Here is a 10705-nt window from a genome sequence, read left to right on the forward strand (position 1 = left end):
CTACTGAAGACTCTGACTCCTCCTTTACCCGGTCTGCTGGATCAGAAAACCTGCACTGTGTCCTGTCCAGCCCATACATCAATAAAAGACTGCAAAAGCCACTGAGGGCTCCAGGACTCTCTCCTTCACCCCATCTGCTCGGGTCATAGAGAACCGGCTCTGTCCCTTACCTGCCGCTACAGCACCTATCTGGAGAGTAGGGGTGTGTAGGGTAAAGAAAATGTCAGGCTTTTCTGCCCTTCCGCCATCAGGATAGATGATGGATCCTTGTCCTGAATGCATGCCTGATGGCGGGCACCTGGAATAGGGTGTGGGCATAGGTAGATGGGATTCAGCTGAGTTAAGACTGTGCTTTTAAGGGCGGCGTCACGGGGGGACGCCAGCAGCCCCAGCCAGCAGCAGCAGCAGAACCAGAACCAGAACCTGAAGGAGAAGCCGAAGCAGAAGCAGAGAACATCAGAGAGCCCAGATAGAGTGAAGACTTGCTGGGGGCTGGGAGGTCTGCCAGCCTCCCAGCCCCCCAGCCAGCACCCCTGCCTGCCATATGCCTGGTGAACCCCAAATAAAAAACCTGCAAAACTACTGAGGACTCTGACTCCTCCTTTACCCGGTCTGCATGGGATCAGAGAACCTGCACTCTGCCAGTTCCTGCCTTTACAACTGGCGTTAGTTGGCAGGATCCATGCAGACGAGTATTGAAGCCCTCTGAAGACCTGGAGGGACTAAGGAGAACAGACTGCCTGTGATGACGCTGGAGGCGCCATGGTGGCACAGAAGGTGGACAACGTCCACGAGCTACAGGACGAGACCTGGCATGAAGGAGACGCCTGAGAGAACCAGCCAACGACACCGGAAAGGACCAGCCAATGACACGTAAAGGACCAGCCAACGACACCGGAAAGGACCAGCCAATGACCCCTGAGGCAGCAGGATGTTGCTGAAGCAGGGAGAGGCCAATGGACTTGAACTGATGGACTGATTGGACTGACAATCCCGCCAGAAGGCGGAGGACTTTGCAGGTTGATATGTTTTGGGACCCTGGGGGTGGAACAGTTTTGTTTGTAAACCCCAGGAGATGGGAATTTGGGGGTGGCCAGTGGGCCTAGATGGCCAAAAGCAGCCTGTTATGCCCAGCAGCCAGGTGGAGGAGAAAAGCCAACTAAGAAGGCAAAAGCTGGTACTGATGCTAAGTTGAGAAGCCCTAAGCAGCTGTTAAGCAGCCTGGGTATGCTGAAGAACTGTGAGTCTCGTAAAATCACCTGTGGGTGATGCCCTGCTCATTCTTGAGTGAGGGTGAGGAGCTGAGGAACCCATCCTTGGGGGATGGGTGGGGAATGTGGCTTGGGGTAGAGCCCAAGCTGAATGCTGAGTTTGGATCCTGACCCATGTGCTTGTGCAGTGGGTTGGCTTGAGTGCAGGGGTCTGTGAGTCGCATGGGTGGCTGTGAAGGCCCAGGTGTTGGAGCAACTGCAGACAGAAACCCTGAGGGTTGGCGATTACCCCCAACAGAATAAAATTGCCAATCCCAGAGCTAGTGCATCCTGGGGGTGGATGCTGTGTGTGCCTTGTAGCTGAGACTACAGCCAGAGAAGGCCAGGAAGCCTGACGGCTCCTAGTGTGATATAGTAGATGCCGTGAGTGATTCCCCTTCCTCATATGAGCAGTGCCTTCGGCAGCAGATTTGGTGGCTCATCTGCTGGTACCAATAATTGTCTTTTGCACTAGGTTGGTGCCCTGCCTGGACTTATTTGTGTTCTGTTGTATTTTGTTATATTTGATGTATTTGCTTTTGTGGGCTATGGCTGCATTGTTTGTTTGCTTAGAAAATTGTATATATATGTATAGACTGTATGGCAGAAAACCCTGAGGGGGTGGACTGTAGGGTAAAGAAAATGTGAGGCTTTTCTGCCCTTCCGCCATCAGGATAGATGATGGATCCTTGTCCTGAATGCATGCCTGATGGTGGGCACCTGGAATAGGGTGTGGGCATAGGTAGATGGGATTCAGCTGAGTTAAGACTGTGCTTTTAAGGGCGGCGTCACGGGGGGACGCCAGCAGCCCCAGCCAGCAACAGCAGCAGAACCAGAACCTGAAGGAGAAGCCGAAGCAGAAGCAGAGAACATCAGAGAGCCCAGATAGAGTGAAGACTTGCTGGGGGCTGGGAGGTCTGCCAGCCTCCCAGCCCCCCAGCCAGCACCCCTGCCTGCCATATGCCTGGTGAACCCCAAATAAAAAACCTGCAAAACTACTGAGGACTCTGACTCCTCCTTTACCCGGTCTGCATGGGATCAGAGAACCTGCACTCTGCCAGTTCCTGCCTTTACAGGGTGGGCTAAACGTTGTTCTGAACTGCCCTTGGGTTCTTTAGCAGCAGCAGGAGGGTGGAGGGGCATGGGAGGAGGCAGGAGAGGGCTGAGGCCAGTTCTGCAGGTTTTCCCACCTGACCCGGGCCTGTGAAACAGACACACCTTGGGAACCCTTGAAAGTGAGAGCCAGGGAGAGGCGTTATGAAGTCAAGGCCCAGAGTAAATCAGCAAAGAGAAAATTAAGAGGATCAATAAAAGAGTTTAATGAAACATAAACAGGTTCAGGGAGGACTTAAATAAATTCATGGCCAATCCATAGCATGTTGTTAAGAAGCATCCCTGGCTCTTGGAGGTTGATGTTGTGGAAAACAGCCATGCCCTCCTCGCGGGCGTCCCCAGAGCTCAGCCAGAGGCCCGATTCCTGGGTCCAGAAACTCTGCGCTGAGCTCAAGATGGGGGAAGGAGGAAGTCTCTTGTTTGTTTGTAAATGTAGATGCATAAGTGGAGATGAGAGGCCTCCTCAAAATATTGCAAGGCCAGCAACCCTTGTCATGGCTCAGGTTACTGAGGATGCTGACATGGGGGAGCAGAGCCTGAACCTGTCCTGGCACACTTGTGATTGGCATCATGGCCTCAGCCCAGGAGGCAGATGGCAGATGTGTGGCCTCTCAGTGACCCTAGGTGATCCCTCTACCCACAGCTCAGCTGCCCCTCTCATGGGGATGCAAAGGACAAACCAGAAACCTTTGTTTACACTGACCAGTAGACATTTCACTTTCTGAGTGCCCGATCCCCCAACACTAACAGAGAGGTGTTGGATGTGGGACTAGGGCAGAGGAGAGAAGCTTGGTCTTCCCAAGTAAATGTTTCTTTGGCCTTTCTGATCATTCCTCAGCCAGTTCAGGCTGCAGCAGCACAACTTCAGATCACTCTGATCCCACGTAGATGTGGTTAGGCTCAATGATAAACAGCCCCAAGTCCCATCTCAGAGCTGGGGCAGAGGCTGCTTTGAAGCTGGAAGCATGGACTGTCCCCTCTCCCCTGCCCTTGGCATGAGGAGCCAGAATAAGGAAAATGGCCCTTGTATAGGCAATTCCCTTTCTCAGCCACTGTTTTCTTCCACACCTCCCTTTCTTGTGGTGGAAGACACACACTATATGGAGGACTTGTTCTGTCCTGTCTCCAAGGCACAGGCAACCACAGAGGGCCTGCCACATCTTCTCCCCTCAGCCCCTGCTAGAAAGTTCATTCTCCAATCCTTTCAAGGAAAAGACTTTATCCCCAGGGCAAGCCAGGGTGACCCACGTCTCCTCCCTTAGCTAATCTCCACGTATGGAAACTTCCAGGTCCCTTCATGGTCCTCCCAGAACCAAGAAATACTGGTGGGAGGCTGCCCAGCTGCCCCCTGACAAGGGGGTGGGCACCTTACAGGTCTCCCTGCAAGCACTTCCCAGGACACCTCAGGAGGGAACCAGCCATCAATACTAGTGTTGTAGAAATAAATTCTACTTTTATCCAGGCAGAGGATGAGCAAGCGGTACTTCAGGAATGGTGAGGTCAGGAGAAGCTTTATGACTCATGCATGAGGTCCCAGACCTGGGTAGCCCCATAAGGTCTGAGCACCCATTTAAAGACCAAGGGTTCCTTTTATACACAACTGCGTCCATGTCTGTTACATGGATAGCATTGTTTTCCAGCAGGCACAACCACTTGCGGCCAAGTCCCCAGACAAGGGGGCAAGGCAAGGGGGGAAAGATGCAGGCATTCGGGGATGGCCTTGGAGAGAGAGACCAGCTAGTTGGCGGCTCGACTCTGTAGATAAGAGTGCTGAGGCCCTGGCCATGAATCTTGACAGGGAAGGAGCTGTAAGTAAGCAAACTTGTTGCTGATGCCTGCATTGCTATGTTCATTGCACCTAGGCTGCAAGTTCTGCTGGAATCTTTATTCTATTCATTTGCTCAGTAATATATTTTCGCTTCAGTAGAAGACTAGCCCGTTACCCCCAGTGACCCTCAAAACCCACAGACAATTCTCTGGAGGCCTCTCCTCCAGTGGAATAGAGTGCTTGCTCCCCTACACACACACACGCACACGCACAAACACACACACACACACATGCACACACACTGCTTTGACTGGAATTAGGAGAGAGGAGAAGCAAAAATCCCTCCCCAACAAGGAAATGAGGAGAAAGTGTGCTCACTGCTTCCTAACTCTGCTCCACTCAGGAGACAAGTCCCTTCATCCCCTGGTACAGAGGAGAATTACTGGAAGGCAGCACTCCAAATGCAGAATGTGGAAGGCGCAGCGCTTCTGTCGTCAGCGTCAGCCATGGCTAGGTACAAGCACTGGGCTGCGTCAGGGAAGGGAAACAGAAACTGGGATTTGGCATCTTCATCAGATGTTGCCCCCAAGCCCACAGTACCCTGTAACCACTCCCCCAGGCTGGGGGCTCAGTGACCAAAAGTCTTTGCCCCACAAGGAGCCACTGGGTTCAAGTTGCCAGGCCATAAAGGCTTCAGCCCATTTCAGATGAGGAATGGAGAGGTGGGTCAACCAGGCAATGGCCTGAAGGCTTGCACAGAGGAGCCAGCCCAGTGGGTGCCCTGTCACCAACAGAGACTGGAGATCAACCCCGCCGCCTTCAACCCCGCCGCCTCCTCCCACTGTGCTCACCTCCCTGCACTGCTCTCGTGGACTCTGGGACAGGAAAAACCCACTTACAGAACCTCAAGCAGCTTCACTCCTGCTATGTAACTGCAGGGAAGTTCTAGCCAACTAGAATCTACAGCCCCCGCCTGTTGGGACAGGTGACTATAGCCCAGTTTCCCTGGTTTAGCCCCATCCCCAGGGAACCACCTGCAAATGCAGGGAGAGTCTCTTGAGTCTTCACTTCTGAGGCTTTTGTCTCTTCTCTCCACCAGAGTCCTCAACCCAGGTCTCTGTCACTACCTGACTCCAATATCCAGCTGGTACCAGCTCTTGGCCAACACAGACTTCTGTGAAGTCACGTACTCCCCCACAGACACCTGGCAACCTCTCTCCCCATTTCTGAGTTCAAGCTCAAGCTGAGAGAAAGAATCCAATGGATCTGCCTCAGCCCTTCATGACAGCAACAATCCTTCTCATTCTCTGATAACAGGGTTGCGGGCAGGAGCTATTCCTGGAACAGAGGTGAGGCGTGTGGCTCGCAGCTGGCATTTCCAACACACCTGAAGATTGTTCTTCAGTTTCAAGGAGATGGAGAACATGGCTCCTAGTACCAAACCTGGTGCCTGCCTTGTCTCCCTCCCCCTCACCTGCACAGCTTTCCATGGTGTGGCACCATCACTGGTGACCCTGCCCCCCCAGTGTGCCCTCCACTTTTCCTCCCCCACCTGGGCCTCCTCACAGCCCTCACTGCTCAGCAGTGCTGGACCCTAAGAAAAGCAGTGAGCTGCAAAGCTGGCGGTGTGCAGGCAGCCCCTCCTGTGTCGCTCAGGAAATGCCAGACGCTACCAGCTTTGAGATGTGCCCAACTGAGCCACAGAGGCCTAATCCTCTCCCAATTGGCAGGAGGGCAGAGGGTGGTCTAATGTACCATTTTTCTATTTCCTGTCTCTCCCCAAAACCTCCCTCTTGTCACAATGTTTCTGAATCATCCCCAAAGTTTGCCTCTTCTCCCTGGTGGTGGCCAGGTGGGAGACAGGCAAATGACAAAGCAGAGAAAGGACAGAAGGAATGTGGTGAGAGTAGGGAGTGGAGATGGCTTGTGACTTTCTCAAAACGGTTCAGTCATGGTTTTCTCTGGCCCTGTGGGTTTGAGCATAAGCAACAGGAGACCAGCTCTCCCCCCCATGAGAGCAACATTGCCTGGAGCTTCTGGAGCTGAATCCTGGCTTCTAGACAGACCCACATCCCAGTGGGGAGCCCTCCAGCAAGTTACATAAACCCCTGAGCCCTGTGTCCTCATCTGTAAAAAGGGGTAACTGTGTATCTAGCTCACACTACTGAGGCAAGCTCTAAGCAAAGAGCTGTATGGACAGAATCTGGCACAGAAACTGACATTCACTAAGCGCTTGACACTTGAAGCCATTATCCACTCTATCAGAGAAAAGGAGCTCCATCATTCGCCCTGTCTCTTGACAAGTCTGCACTATGCCTGCACTGCCCCGTGCTGTTACAGGCTCAGGCCAGTCAGCTGGAGAGGCTGTGTGAAGCGAGACTGTTTCCTCATCCTGTCTGTTAATACTCCAGGCATCTACAAAAGGTAAGAAAAGATTGCTTTATTGGACAGCTCTGTCCTTTTTTGCCCCTCTCTCTTTGCCCCAAGGAACTTTCTGGTCTTTGCAAGCCAGGGTTTGTGCATTCTCCAATTCATTTCCTAGTGCTGCACCCAGTTCTGGAGAGTAGGCTCACCGAACATCTGAAGATTTGCATTTTCTTTATTGCTTCGCCTCTTCCTTCTCTGTTTTTCATATTCCTCTCCTCTTTTTGAGTCTCGCTTAAAGAGAAAACTTGAGTCTTATGAGCACGGCTGGCCCTTCACCATCACTGAGCACCTGCGTGTCAGGATACCATAACCTGGTGTCACTCAAACCTCCCGGCATCAGGTGTCACTCGCACAGGGCTGAGTGCAATTAGAAGCCAGCGTGTGGATATCCTGCAGCAGGGGGTGCGGGAATGGGGGCTAGATGGAGGTACGAGGCAACTCCACCCTGGGCCCCCATTCCCTGGCCTTTGTTGAAACCCCAACTTATCTCCCTTAGCATCCCATTCGTTGGGAGGATGTCCTCCCTTTCTTCAGGGCACACACACCAGGCCGGGCCAGGAGGACAGCATTTACTGTGGGCAGCACTTTCAGGCCATGAGTCCATGGTCACTTCCTTATTGAGCCAGAGGCACCGGCCACTCAGTTCTATGTAAAGACAGCCGAGGCCACGTAGACCTCAAGCAAGAGAGAGGAAAGGAGAAGGAAGAAAGGAAGCAGAGAGAACTGAAGCGAGGCTCCTGGCAGCTAATGTCAAAAATTTACAGAAGGTGCGTACACCTGCAATTCTCCCTTGCCCCAGGGATCAGGCAAGAATAAAGATACCTGACCTGGGCCTGTCACATATGTAGCCCCCCCTCCCCCCAGCAACATTCCAGCACTCCTGGGCCCCATCCAGAGCCCTACTGCTATTTGGTTTGTTTGACAAACATTCAGCAGGGGCCAACACTGCAATGGTCCCTGCAGTCCTTCTCTTTCCTCTCCCATTTTTGGCTTCCTCGTTAACATCATGTTCTACTTAGGATTATGTGCTTCAGATGCTTAGGGAAAGGCCAAGAAGTTCTAGCAGGATGTGGGTTTTGAAGCATCTCAGAAAGCAGCCGGGACCTTTAAACCAGGTGAATCGTTTGTGTCGAGTGCCACCTTTTGATCATTTCTTAAAACTGCAACTGATGGCTCCTCTGATGGGCCTACATGCTGATGTTTTTTTCTTTACTTCTAGTTTAGGGGAAAGGCCTGCCTAACTTACGAAAATGTCTGAATTGTAGCCCATTTGTGAGTAAAATAACGTTTCAATATTTTAAAGAGTTTACATTAACAATTATTGGGCCAGGAGGCAGGATCAGGACCCTGTCTGTTCTAGGACCCTCTGAAAATGTTCTTCATAGCAGAGATTCAACGAGTAGCTAAAATCTAGTTTTTGCCAAAACCCAAATAAAATCAGTTTTGCATGGATAAATAACTCTGTTTTTTACCCTTTAGAAAAACTCAGTGGTGCACCTTTCCAGATCAGCTCTTTTCAAGGCCCCCACACTCACTGTTCTGGCCTTTTGTATACTGTCAGCCCCTCCCTATCTGAAACTTCCTGCCTTGGGCTGCCAGAGCAAAAAGCACATCTCCTCCTGCTCTGAGCTCCTTGCTTCTGTGACTGCAGGCATGTCCCGTTCCTGTGTAGCCTCTGGCTTTTCGTACCAAAATGTAATTCCTTTGCAAAATTCCCACCTCTCACCAGAACCATGAACTCAGACAGCCCAGACCAGACCTAACAATGTCACTCCTAGGAAATACATGAGCATGAAATAGTATTGCGTAAATTTAATCATATAGTGTTTTTATTTTTTTTTTGAATTTTGAAAATTTATTTCCAATGACTAAAGTTTAAAAAGAGGCCAAATCACTTATTTTTAAATAATAAATTTTATTTTTATATTCCCCATACAATTGCAGCCCCCCCCCATTCTGACCCCAATCCCTCCCCTCCCGCCCCCGCCCCCCTAAAAGTGTCTCTGGTTCATAGTTTTTTGTTGATTTTGATTTTCACTTTCTTATAGTTATTCATTTTCCTGGTCCCTTATTTAAGTTTTCTAGATTCCTGCTATGAGTGAGACCATCCGGTATTTTTCTTTTTCTTTCTGGCTTATTTCGCTGAGCATGATCCCTTCCAGCGCCATCCATGTTGCTGCAAATTGCATGTGTTTCTCTTTTTTGAATGCTGAGTAATATTCCATGGTATATATGGACCACATCTTCTTGATCCAGTCATCTATTTTTGGGCATTTGGGTTGTTTCCAAAGCTTAGCTATTGTAAACAGTGCTGCTATAAACATAGGGGTGCAGGTGTTCTTTGGAATTGATGTTTCTGTGTCCTTTGGGTAAATACCTAGGAGTGGAATTGCTGGATCATATGGAAGCTCTATGTTTAGTAGGTCCAGAAATCTCCACACAGCTCTCCACAGTGGTTGGACCAGTTTGCACTCCCACCAACAGTGCAGAAGAGTTCCTTTTTCTCCACACCCTCGCCAACATTTGTTGTTGCTAGTTTTTTTAATATGTGCCATTCTCACTGGTGTAAGATGGTATCTCATGGTAGTTTTGATTTGCATTTCCCTGATGACAAGTGATGTTGAACATTTTTTCATATGCCTGTTGGCCATTTGCATTTCCTCTTCAGAGAAGTTTCTTTTTAGCTCTTCTGCCCATTTTTTGACTGGATAATTTTCTTTGTTGTTGTTGAGTCTCATCAGCTCTTTGCAGATTTTTGTGATCAGTCCTTTATCATTAGTGTTGGGTGCAAAAATGTTCTCCCAGTTGGTGGGGTTTCTCTTTGTTTTTGTTATTGTCTCTTTTGCTGTGCAGAAGCTCTTTAATTTGATGTAGTCCCAGCTGTTTATCTTTGCCTTCACTATCACTGCTTTGGGTGATGTGTCTGTAAAGATGTCTTTGATGTGCAAATCACGCAGTGTTTCGCCTATATTTCCTTCTATATATTTTATGGTTTCAGGTCTTATGTCTAGTTCTTTAATCCATTTTGAGTCGATTTTTGTGTATGGTGTGAGGTAGTGTTCAAGCTTCATTCTTTTGCATGTAGCGACCCAGTTTTCCCAGCACCATTTCATATAGTGTTTTTAATAGCAAATTATTGGTGATAATCTAATAATTGCCTCTCAACAAGAGAATATAGATCTTACAATTGAAAATTAAGTAGCCATAAAAAATGATTTGGAATGACCTTCAAGGTATATTGTTACATGGAAAAAAGTATACATAGCATACTAGTATATATAAATATATACATATACATATACATATACATATATACATATACATATACATAAATATACATATAAATATACACATACATATAAATATATATATATACATTTATACATGTAATATATGCAATCAAATGTTTCTCGAAGAATACATAAGAAATAAATAGTGGAGCCTTTAGGGAGAGGAACTAAGTGACTTGACAGGAATGAGAGGGTGATATCTGTATCTTTTAATTTTAAACCAACTTATTTTAAATGAATGTATTTACTTTTTTCCAAAAATGAATATATAAACAAATGGTATCTGTCACATAGAAATTGGCCAGGAGCTGAAAGGGAAGGATTCCGTGGCAGGCCATAAACAGAAAATGAATGATACATTTTTTCAGACAGATTAGCAAATTTTGTGCAATTTTGTCCTTGCTTCTTTTGTTATTCCAGAACTTTTAGTACTGCTGGAACATTGCAAGTGTGTGTCAATCATGCTGCGGTATTTAGCTGGTAATACCAAAAATGCTAAGAAGTGGTTCCTACCTCCAAGGTATTCACAGTTTCCTGAGGTCAAGAAATACTTGCAGTTAATAAATTTAGGTTACCTATTCTGTGCAATAAATTATCACAAAACAGTGACTTAAAACCTAATAATGGTGGGTGCACTATGATGGTAATACTCGATGGGGATACCCCAATGTTACTGTTAAAAATATTTTTTTTTAAACCAGTCATTTATCAAGATTCTCTTGGGCCTTCCTGGTTTCCTAGCGATTAAGTCTTAGCGTTATCACTGCTATGGGCCTGAGTTTGATCCCTGGCCAGGGAAATAACCCACACATTATGCAGCAGACCTCTCCTGTCTCACCAGCTGTTCCCCATAGCAG

This window comes from Talpa europaea (genome assembly GCF_964194135.1).
Source record: "Talpa europaea genome assembly, chromosome: 1".
NCBI lineage: Eukaryota > Metazoa > Chordata > Mammalia > Eulipotyphla > Talpidae > Talpa > Talpa europaea.